Source organism: Equus caballus, chromosome 28, assembly GCF_041296265.1.
Source record: "Equus caballus isolate H_3958 breed thoroughbred chromosome 28, TB-T2T, whole genome shotgun sequence".
NCBI lineage: Eukaryota > Metazoa > Chordata > Mammalia > Perissodactyla > Equidae > Equus > Equus caballus.
In genome coordinates, this window is record NC_091711.1 from 9,921,440 (window position 1) to 9,949,255 (window position 27,816).

At 37.1% G+C, this 27,816-nt stretch overlaps 1 protein-coding gene and 1 long non-coding RNA gene across 11 annotated transcripts in view; one reads left to right on the top strand and one right to left on the bottom strand.

Moving 5' to 3' along the window:
- Positions 1-27,816, bottom strand: part of OSBPL8 (oxysterol binding protein like 8) — a 196,329-nt gene that overhangs the window by 137,939 nt on the left and 30,574 nt on the right. The gene's annotated exons all lie outside the window — the stretch shown is intronic.
- Positions 18,990-26,749, top strand: LOC138921233 (uncharacterized). The gene is made up of 2 exons (XR_011433651.1): positions 18,990-19,111; positions 24,386-26,749. It is a non-coding gene; the product is annotated as an uncharacterized lncRNA (long non-coding RNA).

Here is a 27,816-nt window from a genome sequence, read left to right on the forward strand (position 1 = left end):
AAAAACAAACTTAACAGCACTAGGCTCTAGGGAGGAGGCTTCAGGAGAAGAAAGGTAGTGTTTCCTGCCATTTTATTTATTTTTTTATTGAGGTCATACTAGCTTATAACATTGTGAAATTTCAGTTGTACATTATTTGTCAGTCACCATATAAATGTGCCTCTTCACCCCCTGGGCCCACTCCCAAACCCCCTTCCCCTCTGGTAACCACTTATCTGTTCTCCTTGTCCATGTGTTTATCTTCCACATATGAGTGAAATCATACGGTATTTGTCTTTCTCTGTCTGGCTTATTTCACATAACATAATACCCTCAAGGTCCATCCATGCTATTGCAAACGGGACAATTTTGTCTTTTTTTATGGTTGAGTAGCATTCCATTGTATATACATACCACATCTTCCTCATCCACTCATCAGCTATTGGGCATTTGGGTTGCTTGCACATCTTGGCTATTGTGAACAATGCTGCAATGAACATAGGGGTGCATAAGACTCTTGGAATTGTTGATTTCAAGTTCATTGGATAAAGACCCAGTAGTGGGATAGCTGGATCATATCGTATTTATATTTTCAATTTTTTGAGAAATCTCCATACTGTTTTCCATAGTTGCTGCACCAGTTTGCATTCCTACCAGGAAAGTATGAGGGATCCCTTTTCTCCACATCCTCTCGAACATTTCCCATTTTTTGTCTTGGTAATTATAGCCCTTCTAACAGGTGAAAAGTGATATCTCAGTCTACTTTTGATTTCCAATTCCCCAGTGACTAGTGATGTTGAACATTTTTTTCATGTGCCTGTTGGCCATCTCTGTATCTTCTTTGGGAAAATGTCTGTTCATATCCTCTGCCCACTTTTTTGATCAGGTTGGTTATTTTTGTTGTTGTTGAGTGGTATGAGTTCTTTATGTATTTTGGAGATTAACCCCTTGTCACATATATGATTTGCAAATGTTTTCTCCCAGTTGGTGGGTTGTCTTTTCATTTTGTTCCTAGTTTCCTTTGCCTTCAGAAGCTCTTTAGTCTAATGTAGTCCCATTTGTTTATTGTTTCTTTTGTTTCCCTTGCCTGAGTAGACATGGTATTCAAAAAGATCCTCCTTAAAAATGGAGCAGAAAGTGTGCTTAATGAAATTATTCAAGAGAATTTCCCAAATCTAGGGATCAACGGAGAAATGTGTGTAGAGGAGGGTTTTAGATCTCCTAGATTTGTCAATGTAAAAAGACCCACCGCACGGCACATAATAGTAAAGTTGGCAAATAGGAATGATAAGGAAAGAATACTCAGGGAAGTAAGAAAAAAAAAGAGAATAACCTATAAAGGAGCCCCTATCAGACTGTCAGCGGATTTCTCTACAGAAACCCTACAAGCTAGGAGAGAATGGAGCGATATATTCAAAGCTTTAAAGGATAAAAACCTTCAGCCAAGAATACTCTATCCAGCAAGAATCTCCTTCAGATATGAGGGAGAAATTAAATCTTTTCCAGACAAACAAAAGTTAAGGGAATTTGTAACTAAAAGCCCTCCATTACAAGAAATCCTCAAGAAGGCTCTCATACTTGAAAAAAGAAAAAAGGGAGAAAGGGGACACAAGCCACAGACTAGGGAGACCGATGGATAGAACCAGAACAGGATAGCAAATATTCAACTATAGCATTAGGGTAAAAATAAGGAAACTACCAAAACAAGGACGATCTTAGCACTCTAACTACAAATTAATAAGACGAGTTGGAATAAAAAATGAAAATAATTATTTAGGAGGGGAAGAGCAAAGGGTCTAAATCAGTATTGGTCGAGTAAGTAAGAGACCACCAGAGAATAGACTATATTATACATGAGATTCTAAATACAAACTTCAAGGTAGACACTAAAATAAAGTACAGAACAGAATCACAAATCATAGATAAGGAAAAATCTAAGAAACCCAGCATAAGAAATTGCAGTATTAAATGGGTAGTCTAAAGCACACAGGAAAAGAAACACAGGAAAACAAGATAATGAGTGACAGATTGACAGCATTAAGTCCACATGCATCAATAATCACTCTCAATGTGAACAGATTGAACTCTCCAATAAAAAGACACAGAGTGGCAAAATGGATTAAAGGACAAGATCCAACAATTTGTTGCCTCCAGGAAACACACCTCAGCCCCAAGGACAAACACAGACTCAGGGTGAAGGGGTGGAGGACAATACTTCAAGCAAATAGCAAGGAAAAAAAGGCAGGTGTTGCAATTCTCATATCAGACCAAGTGGATTTCAAAATAAGACAGGTAAAGAGAGACACAGAGGGACAATATATAATGATCAAAGCAACACTTCATCAAGAAGAAATAACGCTTATAAATATCTATGCACCCAACACAGGAGCACCAAGATTCATAAAGCAACTATTAACAGACCTGAAGGAAGATGTTAATAACAACACAATAATAGTAGGGGACCTCAACACCCCACTCACATCAATGGACAGATCATCCAGACAGAAAATCAACAAGGAAATAGTGGAGCTGAATGAAAAACTAAAACAATTGGACTTAATAGACATATATAGATCACTCCACCCTGAAGGAGCTGAATACACATTCTTCTCAAGTGCACATGGAACATTCTCTAGGATAGACCATATGTTGGGAAACAAGGCAAGCTTCTACAAATTTAAAAAAATTGAAATAATAACAAGCATCTTCTCAGATCATAGTGCTATAAGGCTAGAAATTAATTACAAGAAAAAAGCTGAGAAAGGCACAAAGATGTGGAGACTAAACAACACACTACTGAACAAGCAATGGATCACTGAAGAAATTAAAGAAGAAATCAAAAAATACCTGGAAACAAATGAAAATGATAGCATGCCATACCAACTCATATGGGATACAGCAAAAGCTGTATTAAGAGGAAAATTCATCGCAATACAGGCACATCTTAACAAACAAGAAAAATCCCAAATAAGCAACCTTAAAGCACACCTAACTGAACTAGAGAAAAAAGAACAAATGAAGCCCAAAGTCAGCAGAAGGAGAGAAATAATAAAAATCAGAGCAGAAATAAATACTACTGAAACGAAAAAGGCAGTAGAAAGGATCAATGAGACAAAGAGCTGGTTTTTTGAGAAGATAAATAAAATTGACAAACCACTAGCCAGACTTACAAAGAAAAAAAGGGAGAAAGCTCAAATAAACAAAATCAGAAATGAGCGAGGAGAAATAACAACAGACTCTGCAGAAATACAACAGATTATAAGACAATACTACAAAAAACTATATGCCAACAGAATGGATAACCTAGAGGAAATGGATAAATTCCTGGACTCCTACAATCTCCCAAAGCTCACTCAAGAAGAGGCAGACAATTTGAACAGACCAATCACAAGGAAAGAGATTGAAACAGCAATCAAAAGCATCCCAAAGAATAAAACCCCAGGACCAGATGGCTTTCCTGGGGAATTCTACCAAACTTTCAGAGAGGATTTAATACCTATCCTTTTCAAGCTATTCCAAAAAATTAGGGAAGATGGAACACTTCCCAACACATTCTATGAGGCCAACATCACGCTGATACCAAAACCTGACAAGGACACCACGAAAAAAGAGAACTACAGGCCAATATCACTGATGAACATAGATGCAAAAATTCTAAACAAAATTTTGGCAACCAGAATTCAGCAATTCATCAAAAGAATCATACATCAGGATCAGGTGGGATTCATACCAGGGACACAGGGATGGTTCAACATCCGCAAATCAATCAACGTGATACACCACATCAACAAACTGAGGAATAAAAACCACATGATCATCTCAATAGATGCAGAGAAGGCATTTGACAAGATCCAACAGCCATTTATGATAAAAACTCTGAACAAAATGGGCATGGAAGGAAACTACCTCAACATAATAAAGGCCATATACGACAAACCCATAGCCAACATCATACTCAATGGACAAAAACTGAGCGCCATCCCCCTGAAAACAGGAACAAGACAAGGATGCCCTCTATCACCACTCTTATTTAACATAGTACTGGAGGTCCTGGCCAGAGAAATCAGGCAAGAAAAAGGAATAAAAGGAATCCAAATAGGGAAGGAAGAAGTGAAACTCTCGCTGTTTGCAGACGACATGATCTTATATATAGAAAACCCCAAAGAATCCATTGGAAAACTGTTAGAAGTAATCAACAACTACAGCAAAGTTGCAGGGTATAAAATCAATTTGCATAAATCAGTAGCATTTCTATACTCCAGTAATGAACCAACAGAAAAAGAACTCAAGAATACAATACCATTCACAATCGCAACAAAAAGAATAAAATACCTTGGGGTAAATTTAACTAAGGAAGTGAAGGACTTATATAACGAAAATTACAAGGCCTTTCTGAGAGAATTGGATGACGACATAAGGAGATGGAAAGACATTCCATGTACATGGATTGGAAGAATAAACATAGTTAAAATGTCTATTCTACCTAAAGCAATCTACAGATTCAACGCCATCCCAATCAGAATCCCAATGACATTCTTTACAGAATTAGAACAAAGAATCCTAAAATTCATATGGGGCAACAAAAGACCCCGAATTGCTAAAGCAATCCTGAGAAAAAAGAACAAAACGGGAGGCATCACAATCCCTGATTTCAAAACATACTACAAAGCTACAGTAATCAAAACAGCATGGTACTGGTACAAAAACAGGTGCACAGATCAATGGAACAAAATTGAAAGCCCAGAAATAAAACCACACATCTATGGACAGCTTATCTTTGACAAAGGAGCTGAGGGCATACAATGGAGAAAAGAAAGTCTTTTCAACAAATGGTGCTGGGAAAACTGGAAAGCCACATGTAAAAGAAGGAAAATTGACCATTCTTTTTCACCATTCACCAAAATAAACTCAAAATGGATTAAAGACCTAAAGGTGAGATCTGAAACCATAAGGCTTCTGGAAGAAAACGTAGGCAGTACACTCTTTGACATCAGTATTAAAAGGATCTTTTCGGACACCATGCCTTCTCAGAGAAGGGAAACAATAGAAAGAATAAACAAATGGGACTTCATCAGATTAAAGAGCTTCTTCAAGGCAAATGAAAACAGGATTGAAACAAAAAAACAACCCACTAACTGGGAAAAAATATTTGCAAGTCATATATCTGACAAAGGCTTAATATCCTTAATATATAAAGAACTCTCACAACTCAATCACAAAACATCAAACAACCCAATCAAAAAATGGGCTGGAGACATGAACAGACATTTCTCCAAAGAAGATATACTGATGGCCAATAGGCACATGAAAAGATGCTCATCATCGCTGATCATCAGGGAAATGCAAATCAAAACTACACTAAGATATCACCTTACACCCGTTAGAATGACAAAAATATCTAAAACTAATAGCAACAAATGTTGGAGAGGTTGCGGAGAAAAAGGAACCCTCATACACTGCTGGTGGGAATGCAAACTGGTGCAGCCACTATGGAAAACAGTATGGAGAGTCCTCAAAAAACTAAAAATAGAACTACCATACGATCCAGTCATCCCACTACTGGGTATTTATCCAAAGAGCCTGAAGTCAGCAATCCCAAAAGTCCTGTGCACCCCAATGTTTATTGCAGCACTGTTTACAATAGCCAAGACGTGGAAGCAACCTAAGTGCCCATCAACAGACGAATCGATAAAGAAGATGTGGTACATATATACAATGGAATACTACTCAGCTGCAAAACAGAACAAAATCATTCCATTTGCAATAACATGGATGGACCTTGAGAGAATTATGTTAAGTGAAATAAGCCAGCAAGAGAAAGATAATCTGTGTATGACTCCACTCATATGAGGAATTTAAAACTATGGACCAAGAACAGTTTAGTGGATACCAGGGGAAAGGTGGGGTGGGGGGTGGGCACAAAGGGTGAAGTGGTGCACCTACAACATGACTGACAAACATTAATGTACAATTGAAATATCAGAAGATTGTAACCTATCAATAACTCAATAAAAAAAAAAAAAGATCCTCCTTAGACCGATGACAAAGATTGTACTGCCTATATTTTCTTTTACGAGTTTTATGGTTTCACCTCTTACCTTCAAGTCTTTAATCCATTTTGAGTTAATTTTTGTGTATGGCAAAAGATAATGGTCTACTTTCATTCTTTTGCAAGTGGCTATCCAGTGTTCCCAACACCATTTATTGAAGAGACTTTCCTTTCTCCATTGTATGTTCTTAGCTCCTTTGTTGAAGATCAGCTGTCCACAGATATGTGTTTTTTATTTCTGGGCTTTCAATTCTGTTCCATTGATCTGAGTGTCTGTTTTTGTACCAGTACCATGCTGTTTTGATTACTACAGCTTTGTAGTATATTTTGAAGTCAGTCTTTTTTCTCAGGATTGCTTTAGCGGTTTGAGGTCTTTTGTATCCCCATATGAATTTTAGGATTCTTTGTTCTATTTCCGTGAAGAATGTCATTGGGATTCTGACTGGGATTACACTGAATCTGTAGATTGCTTTAGGTAGCATGGACATTTTAACTATAGTTTTTCTTCCAATCCATGTGCAAGGAATATCTTTCCATTTCTTTCTGTCATCGAGTTCTTCCAATAGTGTCCCATAGTTTTCATTGTATAGGTGTTTCACCTCCTTGGTTAAATTTATTCCTAGATATTTTATTCTTTTTGTTGCAATTGTAAATAGGATTGTATTCTTAACTTCTCTGTTAGTTTGTTATTTAGGCATAGAAATGCAACTGATTTTTGTAAGTTGATCTTATACCCTGCAACTTTGCTGTAGTTGTTGATTACTTCTAATAGTTTTCCAATGGATTCTTTAGGGTTTTCTATATATAACCATCATGTCTTCTGTGAATAGTAAGAGTTTCAATTCTTCATTGCCAATTTGGATATACTTTATTTCTTTTTCTTGCCTAATTGCTCTGGCTAAAACTTCCAGTACTCTGTTGCATAAGACTGTCAAGACTGGGTACCCTTGTCATGTTCCTGTTATCAGGGATGGCTGTCAGTTTTTCCCCATTGTGGGTTTGTCATATATGGCCTTTATTATGATGAGTTACTTTCATTCTACACGCACTTTATTCAGAATTTTTGTCATAAATGGATGTTGGATCTTGTCAAATTCTTTCTCTGTATCTATTGAGATGATCATGTGGTTTATATCCCTCATTTTGTTAATGTGGTGTATCATATTGATTGATTTGCAGATGTTGAACCATCCCAGCATCCCTGGGATAAATACAACGTGATCATGGGGTATGATCCTTTTAATGTATTCCTGTATTTGGATTGCCAATATTTTGCTAAGGATTTTTGCATCTATGTTCATCAGCAATATTGGCCTGTAATTTTCCTTGTTTGTGTTGTCCTTGTCTGGCTTTGGGAGCAGGGTGATGCTGGTCTCATAGAATGTGTTACGAGGTGTTCCATCATCTTCAACTTTTTGGAATAGTTTGAAAAGGATAGGTATTAAATCTTCCTTGAATGTTTGGTAGAATTCTCCAGAGAAGCCATCTGGTCTTAGACTTTCATTTTTGGGGAGGTTTTGGATTACTGTTTCAATCTCTTTACCTGTGATTGGTCTATTCAGATTCTGTTTCTTCTTGATTCAGTTTTGTGAAGTTGTATGAGTCTAAGAATTAATCCATTTCTTCTAGATTGTCCACTTTGTTGGTATATAGTTTTTCATAGTATTCTCTTATAATCCTTTGTATTTCTGTGGTATCCACTGTAATTTCTCCTCTTTCATATCTAATTTTATTTATTTGAGCCTTCTCTCTTTTTCTCTAAGTGAGTCTGGCTAAGGGTTTGTCAATTTTGCTTATCTTCTCAAAGAACCAGCTCTTAGTTTCATTGATCCTTTTTACTGTTTTTTTTGTTTGTTTGTTTCAATTTCATTTATTTCTCATCTAGATTTTATTACTCCCCTCCTTCTGCTGATGTTGGGCTTTGTTTGTTCTTCTTTTTCCAGTTCTTTTAGTTGTAGTTTAAGATTACTTATTGGAGATTTTTCTTGTTTGTGAAGGTGAGCCTGTATTGCTATGAATTTCCCTCTTAGGACTGTTTTTGCTTCATCCCATGAGCTGGTATGGTGTATTTTCATTTTCGTCTGTCTCCAGATATTTTTTTATGTCTCCTTTAATTTCACCAATGATCCACTGGTTGTTCAGTAGCATGTTGTTTAGTCTCTGCATATTTGTCACTTTTTTAGCTTTTCTCTTGTAGTTGATTTCTAGTTTCACAGCATTATGGTCACAGAGAAGATGCTTGATGTGATTTCAATCTTCTTAAATTTATTGAGGATTGCCTTGTTTCCCAATATATGGTCTATCTTTGAGAATGCCCCATGTGCACCTGTGAAGAATGTGTATTCTGCTGTTTTTGGATTGAGTGTTTTATATATATATCTCCATTAAGTCCATCTGATCTAGTTTTTCATTTAATTCCACTGTTTCCTTGTTGACTATCTGGATGATCTATCCATTGATGTAAGTTGGGTGTTGTGGTCACCTACTATTATTGTGTTGCTGTTAATTTCTCCTTTTAGGTCTGTTAATAGTTACTTTATGTGCTTTCATGCTCCTATGTTAGTACATACATATTTATAAGTGTTATGTCTTCTTGGTGGAGTGTCCCTTTTATCATTATATACTGCCCCTCTTTGTCTCTCTTTGCCTTTTTTATCTTGAAGTCTACTTTGTCTGATACAAGTATGGCAACACTTGCTTTATTTTGTTTGCCATTTGCTTGGAGTATTGTCTTCCATCCCTTTACTCTGAGCCTTTGTTTTTCTTTAGAGCTGAGATGTGTTTCCTGGAGGCAGGATATTGTTGGGTCTTGTTTTTTAATCCATCCTGCCACTCTGGGTCTTTTCATTGGAGAATTCAATCCATTTACATTTAAAGTGATTACTGATATATGAGGGCTTAATCTGCCATTTTATCATTTGTTTTCGAGTTGTTCTGTATTTCCCTTGTTTCTCATCTCGTGTATTTCTCACTGCCAATTCAGTTTGGTGATTCTCTGTAATGGTTTTCTCGGTTTCCTGTTTATTTATCATTAGTGTCTCTGTTCTGATTTTTTGTTTAGTGGTTACCAGAGGTTTGTATAAAAGATCTTATAGATGAGATAGTCCATTTTCTGATAGCCTCTTATTTTCTTAGTCTACATAGGTTCCATCCCCACCCTCTTCCCCTTCTAAGTTATTGTTGTCACAACTCATCCCATTTTGTGTTGTGTGTTTGTGGTTAAAATAATGAGATTATAGTTATTTTTGATGTTTTCCTTCTCTTTATTTTTAATGTTATAATTGTGTGCTAACCTGTTCTGATAGAGAGCTACAATTTTCTGATTTTGTCTGCCTATTTATCTCCTTACTCAAGGCTTTATAAACCCCTTGTTGTTTCATTCGGGTATGAAGGCCTCCTTGATCATTTCTTGTAGGGCAGGATCTTGTGGCAATGAACTCTTTCAGCTTTTGTATATCTGGGACACTTTTTATTTCTCCATTATATCTAAAGGATATTTTTGCTGGATAGAGTATTACTGGCTGAAATTTTCTGCCTTTCAGAATTTTGAATATATCATGCCACTCTCTATTAGCCTGTAAGGTTTCTGCTAAGAAATTCACTGAAAGCCTGACAGGGGTTCCTTTGTAAGTTACTTTTCTGCCTTGCTGCCCTTACTACTTTTTCTTTGTCATTGACTTTTGCCAGTTTTATTAATATATGCCTTGGAAAAGGTCTTTTTATATTGATGTAATTAGGAGTTCTGTTTGCTTCTTTTACATGTAATTCTATCTCCTTCCCCAGGTTTGGGAAGTTGTCAGGTATCATTTCTTTTAACAAGCTCTCTGCTCCTTTCTTCCTCTCTGCTCCCTCTGTAATACCTATAATTCTTATGTTGCATTTCCTAATTGAGTCAGAAATTTCTCAGATAATTTCTTCATTTCTTTTTAGTCTTAGTTCTCTCTTCTCCTCCATCTGAAGCATTTCTATATTTGTGTCCTCTAAATTACTAATTCTGTCCTCCATAAATCAGCTCTGTTATTTAAGGACTCCAGATTTTTCTTTATCTCATGTATTGTGTCTTTCACCTCCAATACTTCTGATGGTTTTTTTTTTATAGTTTCAGTCTCTTTTGTGAAGAATTCCCTCTGTTCATTAATTTTATTCCTTATTTCATTTAACTGTCTTTTCGAGTTTTCTTGTAATTCATTGTTTCCTTATGATAACTATTTTGAATTCTCTGTCATTTAGATTATAAATTTCTGTGCCTTCAGGATTGATTTCTTGGTAGTTTCCTTCTGGTCTGGAGTGCTAATATACCTCTTCATGCTATTTGATGGGATGGACTTGTGTTGCCACACAGGGGTAGTATCTGATCCCTGATTCCACCTGCCACCACTTGGGGAGGCAGGAGCTGTGTATTCTGAGCCCACTGTGATCCCTGGCAGCTGTGCCTGTCCACTGGAAGTTGTGCCGACAGGGCCCACATGCATTTGCCTGCTAGCCGCCACTGCTTTACACATATAGACACACAGGTGCTCTGGCAGGGGTCTCCTGCTTTAACTGACTGCTGACGTGGTGCTCTAAGCAGGAGACCAGGGAGTAGCACTTCTTTTCACATGCATGATGCCTGGTGCTCCCACTCTGCACTTGCTGTCTGCCCTCCTGGGCTGCTCAGATTGGTGAAGAAGTCCCCGCGATTGCTTAGCCTCCTTGATGTGCAGCATTTCCACGCACTGAGAGGCCACTCTGAGAGCAAAGGAATTCCTGCAGAGAGCCACTCTTTCCCCCCTCTCCTCTCAGAGTCATGCACCGGCTGCTGTGCAGGGTGCCACACCCTAGATCACCGCCCTTTGGGAGGAAGGGAGATCCCCTTACCTCCTTCCACTGCCTTCTGGGAGGGCCCAGCATACCCACCTTCAGAACTAAGGCTGCATGGATCTCTCAGATGCCTATTGTGTTGTGTGAATGTCCTCTATTTGTTTATGAATGTCCTTTTCATTGTATCTTAGTGGGCAGAGACTACGGGAAGAGCTCACTCCACCATGATTACTGACCTCACTCCCATTTTAATTTTTTTAAACAGTGTATGTTCTTTCTATAACCAAAAAGAATGTCTAATAATTTTTTGTAAAAGAGTACAGCATATCACAATCCTGAAGATTCCTTTCTCCAAATTGCCAGGCTAAAGCAAGCCCTGCATCCTTACTTAAACATAATTACAAGTTGATCCCTAAGTCTAAAGAAGATCATGTTCCCTCTTTTGTTCCTTATATTATCAGTACTCTAGATATTGTTTGAGGAACTGGTGCCTCATTGTGTACACTTTAAGAAAGTTCCTAGAGAAAGTAATTTTTATAAAAATCTTCTCTATTTTAGGCTTAAATTGTTATTTAGTCACAGAGAAAAGGAAGAAGCATCGGCTGAGCAAGGCTAAAGGCTTTAACAAACATTGTTCAATCTTAACAACCTCATGATGCTGTATTGAGTGATGGCTGCATCTGAAGGTAACAACAAGCTATATGTGATTAGTTTGTGGCTTCCTATCTCACAGGATGCCCCAGAAGTTTTGTTTTGTTTTGTTTTGTTAAATGCATTATGTAACAAAAACAAAAATTCTCTGAGGCAAGAATGCTTATCAATGAAAACACCATGTTCTAAAGAATACTGGCATCTTATCACTGGAAACTACGATTAAATTCAATAATATTAATCTCACTTATTGTCAACTTGACAAGAAAAATTAGATTGCAAATAAGCACAACTTGGTTTAGCTAGTCTGAACTAATCTACAAGATTTACACTAGGTCAAATCTTAAAGGAAAGCCTAATATAACGAGAAATTAATTATACAAATGTGACAGTTCCCCAAGGGCAAGCTAGCACCAAAGTCCTATTTATAAGCACTTTGAAAGGAAAAAAAATCTAAGTGGATTTCTTGATTAAAGCAGTCTATTTATTCAAATGGCTTTCATTAAAATTATTGCAAAATAGTGTACTACATGTGCTTCCAAGAGTATAATATTTTGGCACCTATGAATTATGTTAAGATTCCTTCCATTCTAAAAATAATAACAACAAAAACAGTTAAGATGATGATGATGATAATGGAAGACCAGAAGGCAGGCAAAAAGCTGGACACTGATGGGTAAGGTGGAAATGGGATAGGAATGTGCAGGGCAAATTAACCCACTGTGGCTGTATACCTTTAGGGAGATGAGTGAGAAAGATATGCAATCTGGGAGCTAGAGAGAGGACACAGACTGAATTAATCACAGTAACTCTTACAAGAGGGAAAGACATGGTAAATTACCTAAAAATATAAAAGCGAAAAGAGGGACAATATCTAGATGACTCCACTTACCTGGATTTCTCTGGAGCATGTAGGTATGCAGGTATTCCCAAGCACTACCCCCTCCCAAAAAACACTCATAAAAAAGCAGCTATTTCATAGACATTAAATAAACATACACTACTGTGCTTATATGTGTGTCTATTTCACAAAGTGATTATAATCTAGTCCACCTTTATTTAACGACTACCTGACAACATATTAAAACCCCATAAATTACTTAAACTCTGAACTAGAAGGGTGTCCAAATACTTTTTTACATCTTCTGATTTGGCAAATTTATTTAATACTTAAAGATACATGCATTGTTTCAGATATATTATATATCTCAATTATCCATCCAATGGTTACTAATAAAAAGCACAAAGAAAAATGTACTAAAGATTTTTGTGATCTGTTGCTTTATAAAATACACACTATTTATGCAGAATCCAGCCAAAACAATATTGTCAGCACTTTGCCCAGAGGAAAACCAACAGTGTTAGCCTAAGTTCAATAAAAAATAGGAAATCACAACTACTAAGTTTCTTGCAAGGTACAAAACAATTTCCATTTCCCATTAGCTCTGGATCAACCACTAATATATATAATTCATAAAACTTATGGTTTATAAATCTTAATACCTATTGTTGCTTCACCACAACTGTGTGTCCTATTTAGGGCCCAAAACACATTCATCAAGTACTTATTTACTTCTTGTCATGTAGGAGACACTCCTCTAGATTCTGGATATAGAGAGAACAATAAATATCACTCCTGTCCTGGCTGAGAAACAGCCAAATAAACTGACCAGTATACCACAATGTAATACGCCTTACCACAAAGGTGTGTACATGATAGTACCTGCAGCAGCACATGAGGATATTAAACTCAGGTTTCTAGACATGGTAGAATGAGAATTAAAAAAATTTTTTAAGAACACTCTTGCAAAAGTCCCTTTATATTAAATACAAAGTAACCACCAGAAGTAGAACATATAAATAAAACTAACTAGCATTAATTAATGCAGAAACTTTTATAAATATTTATAATCTAAGGGTTTTCTTAACTTATGCAGTCTATTTTGAACGGAGGTTTACATTTTTTTGAAATACATCTATTTGGTTTTAGATTTCGTCACTAATCTAAAAACTAAAACTAAAAAATTAGTTTACATTATCTCCCAATAGCTACATAATTCTATGCAAGAATAAAGAGAATAACTGAAGTAATCTCAAATAAATTACCATATAGTTTATTATTTTTCTTTTAAAAATGTGTGGAAAAGGAATAGATTAGAAAGGTAATTTGCCAGCTTGAAAATAAATAAACTTTGGTTATGGCAAGATTCCATCATATATATAAATCACTGGACATTTTGCAGAGTTGGATACAGAAAAGAAAGTATTTATGAACAATAGAATATAACTCACTTAAAGTAATGTAAGTTTCCCAGAAGGATCAAGCCAAGTGACAGAAGGCTGCATAAGACCTCTCTTACTATACATTCATACTTCTCCTTTAAAACCTCAAGAAGAAAAAAGATCGTTCCAAAGTGAAATATGTAGTTCTATGTGTTTTAAAAGAAATAGCAAAATAGCACATAGAAACAACAACCAACCCACTAGCAATCAGATCTTAGTACCCAGTCTGTGGGCTTTAAATATCGTTTCTCATTAAAAGACACCAGGGCTTCTTGGTGAAATGGCACATTCCAGGTCTAAGACAACAAAGGCACAAGTTAGCCTAGAGTATCTTACACTCCAGTAGTTCGCATATCCAAGCAAGAAAGCCATCGAAGACCACTGGAGTCATATAACGAAGACTCAGCAGCCAACTCAAAGGGGCTTCCAATAGCCAAAGATGGGACATCTTTGCAGAGAAAAGTTATATCTATAAAAGGCAGTTTGAAAATCAAAGAGCTAATCACCGATTTCGAAAAAACTAGAAAGAGGAGCAAATTAAACCTAACAAAGTAAAAGGAAGAAAACAACAAAAAGCAGACATAAATGACATAGAAGACTAAAACACAAAAGAGAAAAACATCAACAAAGTCAAAAGTTAGTTCTTTCAAAAGAATATAACTGACAAGTGCCAGGTAAGATTAAACAAGGGGAAAAAAAAGAGACAGCAGAAATGACCAGTATTATGATTGGTAAAGGAGACATCATAACAAATCCTCCAAATGTTAAAAACATCCTAAAAGGAAAGTATAAATAACTCTATACCAATAAATTTGAAAATTTACAATAGACCAATTCCTAGAAAAATCCAACTTACTGAAACTTCCACAAGAACAAACAGGAAATCAGAATAATCCTATTGAATCCATAATAAAAAACTTTCCAACAAAGCAAATTCCCATTGTAAATTACTTCACTAGTGAACTTTATCCAACACTGTGGGGCGGGAAGGGGACGGAGACAGACATCTTTACACAAGTTTTTCCAGAAAAGCAAAAATGAAGGAACACTACCCGGGTAGTTTTATAAGGCGAGCTTAACCCTGATATAAAACTAAACGAGGACATTTGAAAACAGGAAAATTATGACTCAAGACACGGATATCAAAATCCTAAACAGAGTATCTAAAAACCAAATCTAGCGTAAAAAGGATGACCATCATAACCAAGTTTGTTCAAAAAAAAAAAATCAATCTATATAACCCACCACATTATAATAAAAAGGATATGTGCATTGTAACATGCTAAAAAAAAATTTGATACGATTTATATCCACTCATGATAAAAACTCTTACAAACTATAAATAGAAGGAAACCTCCCTAATCAAATAAAACCTACAGAAACATCTTGAACACCTTCAAAGACATGAACGGATTTCTTAAAAACAAAGCACTAATCATAAATACAAAGTGATAAACTACATTAAAAGGAACTTCTATTTATCAAAAGACATCATAAAGCTAGGGAAAAGGTAAGTAGCAGTGTACAAGGGAGCTGCCACACATATTACAGATAAATGGCTCATATCTGGACTATAAAGAACTCCTATAAATCTATAAGAAAGACACGTAACCCAACAGAAAAAATGAGGAAGAGACTTGAACAGGCATTTTACAAAAGAGGACATTCAAATGTCTAATAAGTCCATGAAATGAGCTCTAAAACCACAGAGATGCTACTACAAGCCCATAAGAATAACTAGAATTAAGAAGACTGACAATATCAAGTATCGGTAAGACAAGGAAGAATAAAAACTCTCACACACTGATGTTTGAGAGCAGTAAGTGAGTACTTACTGTGCAAAACAGTTTAGCCTTATCTTTCCTCTAAAGTTGGAGATACGAGACCCAAAGATACAGTAGTTCCACTCTCAGATTTATACACTAACATTTGAAAAAATGCATTCACAATTACACCAAGAAATATATACAAAAACATGCACAACAATATTATTTGCAATAGCCAAAATCTGGAGGGGGGAATGTCCATCAACAGTAGAAGATATAAACAACTGTAGTAAATTCAAACAATGGTATATTCTATAGCAAAAGAAAACTACAATTATATGGATCATTCTCATCAACAAAATATTAAGTCTTACACAACAGTATATATATGATCCAATTCAAATAGGGTTCAAAAATAAGACAAATTAATCAATGGCATAGAAATCCAGATAATGGTTTATCTCTGAGGAGGATGGATGGGTAATGATTCAGATGGGACACAGGGTTTCTGAAAGCTATCAACGTTCCATTTCTTGACCTCGTCAGTGCTTACACAAGGGCTGCTTTGCAAGAATATACTGAACCCTACATTTGTTTATTGTACATATGTCTAAATGCGTTATTCTTACAATTAAAAATACCTCACTATTCTAAGGCAAAAATAATTTAAATAAGACGTAGGCAGGGAATGGAGTGTAAAAGCCCTTTTAGAGGTTTCAAACTCTGAATTTCTGATAAAATTGCTTTTTAGAAAAAACAAGTGGCCCACTAAATCTAACACAATATGCCATAATACATCAAATTTAAAGTTTAGCATTCTTACATTACAGTGAGTTGATGCCCTAATTCTATTCACTGGATACATGTAGAATCACTTTTTAAATATGATCATCTTATAACATGTCAGCTACATTGCTTGAGTAGAAGATAACTTGGATCTTCTTCACACTCAATTCTACTGTAGAATTGAAATAGAAAGGTGACAATATAAAAGCAGGCAACAGAAAAAAATTAAAGCACAAAGGCTAATAAAATAACCATTTTCATGCTCTCTAGAATATGTTTCTGGAGGTAATTATAATTTTAAAATTTCAGGCAAGTTCCTGAATATATTTACGCTAATTACTTACAAATGAAATTTTAATAATAAAGGTAAATTAATAATTTTATCAAATGTCCATTACAAATTTTTAACATAAATATTATTTATCAATGTATTCATTCACTTATATTCTTCCATCACCTGGTACTTAAACTAACTGTTTTAAGAATATCACTATAATTGTACATATAATACAAACAGGTTATATTTGCTGAGATAGATGACAATGGTAAATTTTAAATATTTGGCTTCAAGAACCCCAAAAATCAAAATGACATACAAAGAGCTTATTATTTAATAAAAACCCACCAGGAAAAAGAATCAGTTTCCCCTCCCACTTATCTCCCACACACCATCCTATAAAACATCTCAAAGACAACAACTCTAAACAAAAGGCTATAAGATCCAAAATACGTGTAATTTAATTTTTTGGAAAGCTTTGTTATGAACTTCTTGGCATAAACAGATACCCCAAATATTTTAAATGAATGAATGAACTTGAAAGATACATACTAACATCATACTAGTTCTAAAAAGGGACAGGAGCAAATGGACTTCATTTCTCCTTTAGTGTAGCTGTTTCCTCCTCTGTGCCCTTAAAATGCTTCCAGTACAGAAGTGATCACACTGTATTTCTAAATATTTGTGTATCCATCTCTCTCATTTAGATCCAAAGCTCTTTTGGATTTAGATCTAAAGATAAGAGTGAGTTTATACAAATTAATGAGTGCCTGATAAGTGCCAGGCATCATGCTACCCTCTAGAGACCCAAAGTGCACAAACTACACATGGTCCATGACCTCATGTAGAGTCCATGAGGTCATGGGAAGCTTCTCATAAGAAGTGATGTTTTAAGTTGAGCCCTGAAGAATGAGTGGCAGTTAGCTAAACAAAGAATGGCAAGAAACATATTCCAAGCAGAGAGTATGTATAAGCCCTAAGGTAGGGGGCCACTCATATATCTTTCTATGTTTCCAGCAGCACCACATATTGCATAGTAGATCTATTACATCAGTGATAATGAGATGATGGAAGGACAGGAGGAAAAAAAATTAAGTCAATATAAGAACAGCCCTATTTCACTCAAGTTTGTGTATTTTGAATTTCACAACTCACATTTAAACATGCTACTAATTGGATCTTTTTAAGAAATGAAAATAGACCATTGGTGAGGATCCATTCAGTCCTGCTTCTCCTAGTCACCATAGGGTAAGGCGGCAGGGAAGCAATTAGAGCGGGCACAACTGTGACATCCTCTGCTCTAGAACAAGAAAGCTCTCAAAAGAATAATGCATTGGATAGCAAAGGCAAAGAATTTCTTTCCATCACCTTATTTATCTGCCATTTTCTTCCTAAAAGCATTTCTTGTACTTTAGGAATCCAATGACAGGGTCCAAATCTTTCTTACACCCACTAAATCAACACTAACATAGTGTGAATGATAATAACCTTAACTGTTCATAACATATACCTTGGGTTTTCACAGCAGCCAAAACTCAAGTCCTAATTATGCAAACATGCTGTGACTGTAAAGGAGTGTAAATAACAAGACTAATGTTTCTATCAAAATAAGTACATTAAAAACTGGTTGTGGAGGGGCTGGCCCCGTGGCTGAGTGGTTAAGTTCGCGTGCTCCGCTGCAGGCGGCCCAGTGTTTCGTTGGTTCGAATCCTGGCGCGGACATGGCACTGCTCATCAAACCATGCTGAGGCAGCGTCCCACATGCCACAACTAGAAGGACCCACAACGAAGAATATACAACTATGTACCTCTGGGCTTTGGGGAGAAAAAGGAAAACAATAAAATCTTTAAAAAAAAAAAGTTGAAAATATTTAAAAAAAAAAAACTGGTTGTGGAAAACTGGAACCACTGTGCACTGTCAGTGGAAATGTAAAATGGTACAAATGCTGTGGAAAACAGTATGGTGGTTCCTCAAAAAGTTAAAAATAGGATTACCATATGATCCAGCATCTCCACTTCTGGGTATATATCCAGAAGAAGTGCAAGCAGAGTTTTGAAATAGGTATTTGTACATGCATGTTCATAGCAACATTATTCACAATAGCTAAAATGTGGAAGTGTCGATTGATGGATAAACAGATAAGCAAAACGTGGTATAAACATACAGTGGAATATCATTCAGCCTTAAAAAAGAAGGAAATTCTGACAAATGCTAAAACATGGATGAACTTTAAGGACATTATGCTAAGTAAAATAAGCCAGTCACAAAAAACCACATACTGTATGATTCCATTTATAGGAAGTATCTAGCCTAGTCAAAACCATAGAAACAACGTAGAACGGTGGTTGCCAGGAGCTAGGGGAAGGGGGAACAGGAGTTATTGTTTAATGATACAGAGTCTCAGTTTTGCAAGACAAAAACAGTTCTGGAGATGAACAGTGGTGATGGCTGCACAACAATATCAATGTACTTAACAGCACTGAACTTGTACTGAACAGCACTTAGAAATGGTTAAGACGGTAAATTTTGTATTATGTGTATTTTACCACAATTTTTTTTTTAATTTGGGAGGGAAAAAAGTGGTATAAATTTTTCCTATTTAGAAATAGCATAATTAGAGATCAGGTTCAAGAGATATCAACCTTCCTCAAAGACGAGAAATTTGTCTAGTTCTGTTTAGAAATAAATCAATGATAGTGGCATTGAGATCCCTTTCCATGATGCACTAGTTATTCACAGAATCATTTAAGCTTGATAATCTCTTGTCTCATTTGTGAGCAAATGACCCTGCCCTTCATATTAATAGGTTAAATCTTTAATCTTTTAACTAAATTAGACTATGACTTTGCTGCTTCTTAAGGACTGCCCCCAAATTAACTAGTTTAAAACTCAAAGTTTTAAAAGAGTAAAAAAGTGCCTAAGTAAAATCCAACTATAACACATGAAAAAAAATGTGATATGATTAAGGTACATGGACAAGGTCCTAACCCAATACTTGATTTATTTGAACTTTAAAATGTCTACTCTCAAATTGGAAAACAGATAGCAGTTTAGAACCACAACAAAACTAACTGCAGATCAAATAAGACAAACATTTTAGGTCATATTATGAAGGGGGAATTGAAAATGGAATATTTACCTACTGCATGAAGAAATAACTTATCTTTGAGGGAGCACAAGAAATATAGAAAAATGGCCAAATGTAATAACATTTTAAACATTTTAAAAAAATTATAAAGGGAAAAAAATAAACACTATAAAGGGAAAACAAGCTACAAAGTTAGTAATTCTAATGTACAAAGAATCCCTTGAAGCATATAGGGTCTTAAGACCTCATTCATTTATTAAACTAATATTTTTGAGCACTTACTAAGTGTCAACCACAGTTCTAGGAGCTTAAGAAGAATTGGTCAGAATAAGTGATTATCCTTGGAGGGGGAGTTATTGACAGGAAGAGGGCATGAGAGAGCCTACTGGGGGCTGGAAATGTCCTCTATCTTGACTTGAGTGGTGGAAACCCCGGTGTATACACACATAAACATTCACTGAGCTATACACTTATGATTTGTGCACTTTAGTGAATATAAATTGTACATCAATTTTTTTGTGAAAGCTTATTTATTCTGCCTTCCATCATTGCTAACTGTTCATATATATCCTACTTCAATTTGAGTTCAAAGAACCTCAAAACAAACTTCTGGCGTAGCCAAAGAGTACTACATGTCTCACTGTGATGACAGATATTTTAAATAACCCAAGAGGAGAAAAGAGATGTATACGTTAAACAAAATATTAACATTAATAGGCAAATACTCAATTAAATCATTGGTATCTATTCACCAATATATAGCACAACGGAATTGAATGTTTTTCAAATGTTTCTCCAACAGCCATATGCTGCCAGATATGAATCTGACTATTTTTCTCTATATCAGTATTTCTCAATAGTCATTGGTGCACCAAATTCACAATTTTTGCCATGTACTACTAGCATAGTTATTTACTTAATTTTGTTTATTCACCTTTATTTTAACTTTAATTAGCCTTTTCTAATAAAATTCATGAATTTACTGGTTTGAGCCATAAGTCCCATTTTGTCTAACAGACATAATGCATAACTTTAAAAATTAAAAACGTTCAGCAATGTACTGTTTAAAGTCATCTCACACCACTATACCAAATACTGGGAGACCTTGCCACAAACTGTTTCATCCCTACATCCATTCCTGAGGCATTCACTTTCCCTGGTGTAATGGAGCATGATGAGATATAAAGAATATCAGTAAACCTCATTTCAATTCCGCGCCTCTACTAAGAACTAGCTGTGGACCTTTAGACAAACTATTTTTTTTTTTTTATTAATGTTATGATAGATTACAACCTTGTGAGATTTCAGTTGTACATTTTTGTTAGTCATGTTATGGGTACACCACTTCCCCCTCTGTGCCCTCCCCCCACCCCCCTTCTCCCTGGTAACCACCGATGAGATCTCCATATCAATATACTAAATTCCACCTATGAGTGGAGTCATATAGAGTTCGTCTTTGTCTGACTGGCTTATTTTGCTTAACATAATACCCTCGAGGTCCATCCACGTTGTTGTGAATGGGCCAATTTTGTCTTTTTTTATGGCTGAGTAGTATTCCATTGTGTATATATACCACATCTTCTTTATCCAATCATCAGTTTCTGGGCATGTAGGCTGGTTCCACGTCTTGGCTATTGTAAATAATGCTGCGATGAACATAGGGGTGCAACGGACTCTTGAGATTTCTGATATCAGGTTCTTAGGATAGATACCCAGTAATGGGATGGCTGGGTCATAGGGTATTTCTATTTTTAACTTTTTGAGAAATCTCCATACTGTTTTCCATAGTGGTTGTACCAGTTTGCATTCCCACCAACAGTGTATGAGGGTTCCTTTTTCTCCACAACCTCTCCAACATTTGTCACTCTTGGTTTTGGATGTTTTTGCCAATCTAACGGGTGTAAGGTGATATCTTAGTGTAGTTTTGATTTGCATTTCCCTGATGATTAGCGATGATGAACATCTTTTCATGTGTCTATTGGCCATATTCATATCTTCTTTTGAGAAATGTCTGTTCACGTCCTCTGCCCATTTTTTGATCGGGTTGTTTGTTTTTTTGCTGTTAAGCCGTGTGAGTTCTTTGTATATTATGGAGATTAACCCTTTGTCGGATAAGTGGCTTGTGAATATTTTTTCCCAATTAGTGAGCTGTTTTTTTGTTTCAATTCTGTTTTCCCTTGCCTTGAAGAAGCTCTTTAGTCTGATGAAGTCCCATTTGTTTATTCTTTCTATTGTTTCCCTCAACTGAGGAGTTACAGTGTCTGAAAAGATTCTTTTGAAACTGATGTCAAAGAGTGTACTGCCTATATTCTCTTCCAAAAGACTTATTGTCTCAGGCCTAATCTTTAGGTCTTTGATCCATTTTGAGTTTATTTTGGTGTGTGGTGAAAAAGACTGGTCAATTTTCAATCTTTTGCATGTGGCTGTCCAGTTTTCCCAGCACCATTTGTTGAAAAGACTTTCTTTTCTCCATTGTAGGCCCTCTGCTCCTTTGTCGAAGATTAGCTGTCCATAGATGTGTGGTTTTATCTCTGGGCTTTCAATTCTGTTCCATTGATCTGTGGACCTGTTTTTGTACCAGTACCATGCTGTTTTGATCACTGTAGCTTTGTAGTATGTTTTGAAATCTGGGATTGTGATTCCGCCGGCTTTGTTTTTCTTGCTCAGGATTGCTTTAGCAATTCGCGGTCTTTTGTTGCCCCATATGAATTTTAGGATTGTTTGTTCAATATCTGTGAAGAATGTTCTTGGGATTCTGATTGGGATAGCATTGAATCTGTATATTGCTTTAGGTAGTATGGACATTTTAACTATGTTTATTCTTCCAATCCATGTGCAAGGAATGTCTTTCCATCTCTTTATGTCATCGTCAATTTCTTTCAAGAAAGTCTTGTAGTTTTCATTGTATAGATCCTTCACTTCCTTGGTTAAGTTTATCCCAAGGTATTTTATTCTTTTCGTTGTGATTGTGAATGGGATTGAGTTCTTGAGTTCTTTTTCTGTTAGTTCATTGTTAGTGTATAGAAATGCTACTGATTTATGCACGTTAATTTTATACCCTGCTACTTTGCTGTAGTTGTTGATTATTTCTAATAGTTTTTCTGTGGATTCTTTGGGGTTTTCTATATATAAGATCATGTCGTCTGCAAACAACGAGAGTTTGACTTCTTCGTTACCTATTTGGATTCCTTTTATTTCTTTTTCCTGCCAAATTGCTCTGGCCAGCACCTCCAGTACTATGTTGAATAGGAGTGGTGAAAGTGGGCACCCTTGTCTTGTTCCTGTCCTCAGAGGGATGGCTTTCAGTTTTTGTCCATTGAGTATGATGTTGGCTGTGGGTCTATCATATATGGCCTTTATTATGTTGAGGTACTTTCCTTCTATACCCATTTTACTGAGGGTTTTTATCATAAATGGGTGTTGGATCTTGTCGAATGCTTTCTCTGCATCTATTGAGATGATCATGTGGTTTTTGTTTTTCATTTTGTTGATGTAGTGTATCACATTGATTGACTTGCGGATGTTGAACCATCCCTGTGTCCCTGGTATAAATCCCACTTGATCATGGTGTATAATCTTTTTGATGTATTGCTGTAATCGGTTTGCCAAAATTTTGTTGAGGATTTTTGCATCTATGTTCATCAGTGATATCGGCCTGTAGTTCTCCTTCTTTGTGTTGTCCTTGTCAGGTTTGGGGATCAGGGTGATGTTGGCTTCATAGAATGTGTTAGGGAGTTCTCCATCTTTCTCAATTTTCTGGAACAGTTTGAGGAGAACAGGTATTAAGTCTTCTTTGAATGTTTGGTAGAATTCTCCAGAGAAGCCGTCTGGTCCTGGACTCTTATTTTTGGGGAGGTTTTTGATTACCGTTTCTATTTCCTTACTTGTGATTGGCCTATTCAGATTCTCCATTTCTTCCTGATTCAGTTTGGGGAGATTGTAGGAGTCTAGGAATTTGTCCATTTCTTCCAGGTTGTTCAATTTGTTGGCATATAGTTTTTCATAGTATTCTCTTATGATCTCTTGTATTTCGTTGGTATCTAGACAAACTATTTTTTATCTCTGGGCCTCGGTTTCCTCATAAGTAAGATTATGAAGCTAAAATGGACATTACCCAGATTCCTTACAACTCTAACATTCTACAATCTAACAGCCAGCAGTTTTACCACTTGTCTAAATATTGCTGACATAACCACTGCAATGCAGAAGAATATAAATTGTAAGGTACCATCCGTCTCAACTTTAAGGTCCATACTAGGACCTGTCTTCAAAGTAACATATTAAAGGGGAAAAAAGAATGTGAGGCAGCTGACAATAACCACAAAAGATCAATAAAACACACTACAGTTTTCTAAGTTTTTTCAAATTCAGTTAAAACTTTTTTTACCCTTACATGACCAGCACAGTCAGCTCCTCAAAAAAAAGAAATCAGTTCAAGTAGGTAATCAAAGCAATATTTATATATCTTAAATATTTTATTACACACACACGTCCAATCTTTTGATAGAATGGCATTTTCATTGACTATGGATCTACAGATTAGAGTTAAGCATCATCTTTCTTGCTTAAACCACAGTTATAATACATTGTCTGAGATCTCTAGTGTTAGTTCTTTAAAATGAAGCAAAGCTTAAAAACACTTGCAAAGCCATCAATTTAGAGAATCCTCCTAAATGTTCACAATTTGTTTTCCTGCATTTTCCAGTTATCCACACCAAGCCCCAAGGGAGCCACGTGCACGAGCCCAGATGGATGTCTACAGAAGCAGTGGGTTCTACAGAAGCAATACAGGAGAAGAACTCTGAGCTTAGGAAGCCCATATTTTTTATAATGGGCAGCAAGCATGCCTACCCTTTCCTCAGGAGGAAGACACTATCTCTGTCTTCCAGGGCTAATCACTACCCAAATATCCCTGAAAAAAAGTCCAGAACAAAAGGCAGTTAGTGCTTTATTTGCAAGACATGCAGAAACACAAGACACCAACAGAGAATTATCTTCCAACAGTCTGTTCATCCCCATCTACTTAGCTACTGTCAAATACAACACCTCATAACATTTCATGTAGAGCTATATGTTATCATTAATAATAGATCAAATCATCAGTGATTCACAAGCCATTCCTAAAACCATTTCTGCAAATGTCTACTGAGAGGTGTGATTAGCAAACTTTTTCTATCTGCTTTTAAACAATTTGAAGAATCTTTTTACATATAAATCACACCTTGTCAAGTCCAGTCTTAATTACTGAATGCCTCCTACATCAAAGTTAACCATCATTCAAAAAGATCCAAGCATCAAAATGGTGGCATAGGAGCCCCCAGCCTCTGTCTCCCCACAAAGACCAACAATTAGACAGCTATCCATGAACGAAAACAGCTTTGGGAGAGATCTGGAGTCCACTTAAAAGACTTCAGCAACACAATGGAACCAAAAAACAGAGAATAACCACACAAAAAGGGAAGGCAAACAGCTTCATTTTGCCTACATCATCCATCCCCTGGCACCAAGAGGGAAATCCCTAGCTAGAAAAAGTTCCCCTTGCCGGGAAAGGAAAAGCAGAGTGAGCAATTAGCTTCCCCAGCCCTTCTGGGCACTGCACAAAGGACCTGCTTTGATTTCACCCCACCCAGAGACGGGCAGAGCTGACACATATAGACAGTAAGAAAAATAAAGAATAGCAGGAGGTAACCAATATTGGCCACACAGTGGGAGTGACCACTGCTCCCAGCGCCCTGCTCTGCAGAGGATCCTGGCAGCTTTCTCCACTGAAAAAACGAACGGCCAGCACAGCAGCTGCAGACCACCTGCAGATTTCACCAGCTTTTGCCCCACGGTTATTTACCTTCAGTGACACCCACTTGCCTGAGTTCCTCCCCACACCTTCCCCTCATCTGCCTCTACTGGAGCCTGGGACCATACCAGCAGCCAACCCAGGCCTTTGCAGCTGCAAGAGTGGAAAATGTCAGCCCAGACACCCACAGCTGACCTCCACTACCATGTGCATGCTCAGAACTACCCACTCCAGCTGTGCATTTGCATGCCACTGGCCTGATGCCTGACACCAAACTCCACTGCCATAAGTACACCTGGGGTGGAACATGCAGCCATGGAAGAGCACACCAACAGCCGGGGCCACTGGAGCTGCTTGCAGGTCCAAATCAGACCCTATCTTCTGTCAGTGGCCTGTACACTTCGCTCACTGGCAGCTAACCCCTCCAGCTGTGCGCCTGCGCCTGACCTGACCCCCATCACTGGCCTCTGACGCTATGCACCCGTGGCAAGACGCAGCAGCCATATGGTAGTGCACACCAATGACCCAAGCCCCCTCAGATGTCAGTGTGCCCGCAGCTGGCTCCAGCCCTTGCTGCCTACTCTGGGCCCTACCATTACATGTGTATTTGCAACCACAACTGCCACTACACAGGCACCTGAAGCTGGACCCTGAAGCTGAGTGTGTGCACATCACCAGCTCTGGCCACTAATAGTGCTTGCCCTGGACCCTAGCCACTGGACCTGGAGGTGGCACTGAGGACTCTAACAGCCCTTGAAGCCTCTGCAGATTCCCCGCAGTACTAGCCAAGGAACACACAACTGTTGGTGCTATGAACCCTAATGACCTGAGCAAATGAGCCACCACGCCACCTCCAGACCCAGTGCTGCCACATGCTCCTGCACTTGGCACCCTGCACCACTAGACTTAGAGTCACAGTATGCTCCAGCATGGCCCCACCTGCAGGTGAAAATCTTCCCTTACTGAAATTAATCCATAAAGTTGGGAAGGGGTAACTGCTTCTTCACATACACAGACACCTACACAAAGCTACAGGGATCACGAAATATCAGGGAAACATAACTCAACCAAAGGAATACAGTACACTTCCAGTAACTGGCCCCAGTGAAATGGAGATCCAGGAATTGCCCAAGAAAGAATTCAAAATAATCATTCTAAAGACATTCAGAGAGCTACAAGCGAACACAGACAAACAATTCAGCAATATCAGGAAAACAATACAAGAACAGGATGAGATGTTCACCAAAGAGATAGAAAACATTATTAAAAAAAAACAAACAGAAATTTTGGAGCTGAAGAATACAATAACTAAACCAAAGAATTCAATAGGGAGTGTCAACAGCAGATGAGACCAAGCAGAAAAAATAATCCATGAGTTTGAAGACAGATCTTTTGAAATTTTCCAGTTAAAGAAGCAAAAAGAAAAAAAAAGGAATGAAGAAACCTACGGGTCTTATGGGTCACCCTTAAAAGAAACAAGGTGTGCATTACTGGAGTCCCAGCAGGAGAAGTGAGGGAGAAAGCGGTAGAAAACTTAAAGAAATAATGGCTAAGAACTTCTCAAACTTGAGGAGAAATATGGACATCCAAGTTCATGAAGCTAATAAGTTATCCCAAAATTTCAATACAAAATGATCTTCTCCAAGACACACAAAAATAAAACAGTCTAAAATCAAAAACAAAGAGAGAATTTTAAAAGCAGGGAGAGAAAAAGCATTTCTTGTATACAAGGGAACCCCCATAAGTCTATCAGTGGATTTCTCAGCAAAGATCTTGCAGGCCAGGAGAGAATACGATATATTCAAAGTGCTGAAAGAAACAGTCAACCAAGAATACCTTACCCAGTAAAACTGCCCTTCAGAAATGAAGGCAAGATGAAGACTTCCCCAAACAAACAAAAGCTGAGGGAGTTCTTCACCAGTAGACCTACCTTATAAGAAATGCTGAAAGGAATTGTTCAAGCTGAAACTAAAGGACACTCATTAGTAACATGAAAACTTACAAAATAAACACCACACTGGTAAAGAAAGTATACAGTCAGATTCAGAATACTCTTAACCACTTAACTTAGTTACCACTTAACTTAGTTAACTTAGTTAACCACTTAACTCTAGCATAAAGGTGGAAGGACCAAAGTACTAAGAAATAGCTATGGGGGCTGGCTCAGTGGTATAGTAGTTAGGTTCACGCATTCCACTTTGGCGGCCTGGGGTTCATGGGTTTGGATGCCTGGCACAGACGTACACACTGCTCAGACTACAGCCGTGCTGTGGTAGCATCCTACATGCAAAACAGAGGAAGACTGGCACAGATGTTGGCTCAAGGACACTCTTCCTCAAGCAAAA